Raw genomic sequence first — 3163 nt, forward strand, 5'->3', positions numbered from 1 at the left:
TTCATGTGTTTTGGTTGCAGTTATTTCCACATTTTCCCTGCCTTCCTCCCCACAGTCTTCCTCTGTAGTAGTGGTGCAAACAGTGCTGTGAGCAATTCTGTTTGTTTGGGTGCTCGGTCTTGTGCCTTTTGTACCTCAGATTTAGATGTTAAATATTTCTTTGAACCAAAGGTTTTTTTTAAAAAAAAAAGTTGTGTACATGTTGATTTTATTGTATTTCTATGGATCACAAGTTTTAAAGCAAAAATAAATGTTCTTTCCATAAAGTCATTCTATATTTGGAGTCCTTGATTGGTGCATCAGTGTTTGGTTTTAGGGAACACTGGGCTTTTACTTTTTCCTCTGAAGGCCTGTTGCCTTGTTCCCCTTTTTCTGCAGAAAATAGATCAGGATTTTGGACAGTGTTCTGTCTCAACACATATGGAAATCAGTAGGATGTTTTGCAAGCAAATCTTAATCAACTGCTGTAGACTGGAGGAGGGTTTTGTCATGCCCTTCAGGGAGGCTGGGAATAATCCTTCCCTCTGATTCTCCTTTGCCCTTTTGCTCTGTTTACATGTGAGTATTGGCCCCAAGCCAACACATGGAGGACTGGAATGAGGTCCCATTTCTGAATTATTTGCAAAGAAATGAAAGTTAATTGCTGAAAAAAAAGCAAATGTTATGGAGAAACAGGCAAATGTTTCAGAAATGTAGGTATTGGTGTTAGTTCCAGGCTCTTGTACCAATATGTGGCTCTGCAGGTGAACTGATTTTGGAGCCACACCCTGGCTGGGTGTGATCTGAGCCTGACTCCATGGGACCATGGATGGCTGCAGGTGAACTGAAAGCCAGAACTGGTAATGGTTGTACAACTATAAGCTGGTTAAAGATGTTCTTGGGCAATAGTTAATGTACCAATGCATGGAACTGGCTTGAGACAGTGAAAGAAACTTCAATTGCACCAAAACATCCACTTGCAGTCAGTGTTGTCATTTGACCAAGGCTGGTTTGATTTGTCCTGCATTGCCCTGTGCTGTGCAAAGACTGAGGTAAGGCTTAAAACAGGTGTTGGGCAGGGTTAGAAGCAATTCCCCTGCTGTCCTCTTGGGAGAGACTTGTAGTATGGGAGAGTTTTACCTGTTAGATATAATACGTGGCATCAATTTATTCCATCAGTATTAAAGCGGTGTGGCTCAGCAATGCATCTTCATCTGCTCTTGTGCTTTATAGGTAAAGAACTGCTCAATTTGAGGATTATTGCTTCATTTAGATGCAGCATGCACCTGTACTTGCTAAAGATTTTTCTATTAAACATGCACAACTGATTGAAGAAAGAGGACTTGCCTTGTCCAGACAGAGACTTGCTGAGCTCAAGTTGTTAATAATACTGAAGTGAGACTTTAGACTTGTGACTGAGCTTTGTGTGAATGCTTAGTGCAGGTAGCTATAGAAACTGCAATATTTTTCCCTAAAAGCTTTGAAGACCCAGCACAGCAGAGCTCAATAGCTGCTCTCTAATCTCCCAGGCCCTCCTTTGCTTGCCATGAATTTTGTGGTTGCTGGCTGGCTGTTCAGAATATCTCATTGTTGACCTCCAGTTCTCTTAGTAAAATGTCTCAGCATAACAAACTTGGGGAATAAGGAGTTTTGCTTTATAACAAAGTATTCAATGTATGACAGTCTTGCAGATGTGAAGAACTGGTGATGAGCCAAAGCCACAGTCTCTGGTTGGAGCACTCTGGGTTTCAGGGAAAGGAAGAGAAGCCTACTTAGACTTTGTTGACGTGGTATGTTGACAGATAAAGTTCACTTCAGGACTCTGGCCAAAAACTGTACATCCCACTTCTGAAATAGCGTAGTTGGCTGGGAAATACCATTGTTAACTTTGTGTTATCATACTGAACTTGTAAAGATAATTTTACTTGCTTGTTTTCTCTGGGAAAAATCCTATTCTGTCTTCTCAGTTGTATTTAACCTTGCTCCTGCCTGAAGTAGGAAGCAATGAGTGTGGATGCAGAACTGCTTGAATGCCAAGGTGCTTTTGGTGCTATATGCAGGATTTGCTTACTGCTAATCTGATCTGAAGAGTAAGAGATAATAAATATAATTTGAGAGAAAAGAGCTTATGTAGCTTTTGAGATTCAGTACCTTCCCAAGCATATTTGTGTAGTCTGTCACATTATACTCCCTATTCTGTCTCCTATCATTGCAGAAGATGAACAGCATATGGCAGCCTAAATTTATTTATTAAAAGGGATAGTTCTTAGACCTAAAACAAAGTTTCAAATGCTGGAGCAAATCAGCCTTTCTGCATATAGGCACAGGGAGTTCCTGACAGTATATTACTGGTAAAGGAAGTACTTAGTACTCTTGTTGAGACTGCAGTGGTTTTTCTCCTGACATCATGTATGCTCTCCTTTAATTCACAGGGTTTAAGTACTTAGCACAGACACTGCAGAGGCTGACTCTGGACCAGTGGCTGCCAGTCAGTTTGAAGTGCTTTGGGCCTTTTCTGTGTCCCATCTGATGGAATTAGCTGGAGATGAGGTCTGCAAGGTGCTGCTCTGTAGGACAGATACTGGTGAAGGCAGACATTATATGAGCTCTTATAGAAAAGTGGTTTCTCACCTTCTGTACATTTTGTAGTCATAGGAAGAACAACCACCCCCAGCCCATGCCAGTAATCCCCATTCTGGCCTGAATGCTGCTTAGGTGGATATAAACTGTGTCACTGAGCAGTTGTGCAGCCCTCCAGCTGGGCTGGGAAATAACCCAAAATATTCCTGTTCAGCTGAACAGACTCAGTGAGCTGCTTATCATTTTTTTTTTACCTATTAGAAATTACTTGTCTTTCCTGTTACAGTAGAACAGCATGTGAAAACCACCAATCTAATCACCTCAGATGGAAAAACTGGTACCCAGGCTCGAATGTGCGGTGGAGTGGTGGAAGGGTCTGGGATGGACGGGGAAGCTGTGCCAGCCCTGGCAGAGCTCATGGCCAGCAGGGGCACTGCCGGCTCCGGGCGGCGGGGACTCCCCCGGGCTGCGACTTCTGAAACTTGAGGATGGTGTGAAATGATGTAGGAGTGAGCTGGGTGAGCACCAGCATCCCCTTGTGTGATTGCTGATTGTTTAGGGCATTGGGCACTCCATCGTTCCTTATAGCTTTGGAGGATAGTGC

This window comes from Passer montanus, unplaced genomic scaffold, assembly GCF_014805655.1.
Source record: "Passer montanus isolate IOZ18808 unplaced genomic scaffold, ASM1480565v1 scaffold15, whole genome shotgun sequence".
Classification (NCBI taxonomy): domain Eukaryota; kingdom Metazoa; phylum Chordata; class Aves; order Passeriformes; family Passeridae; genus Passer; species Passer montanus.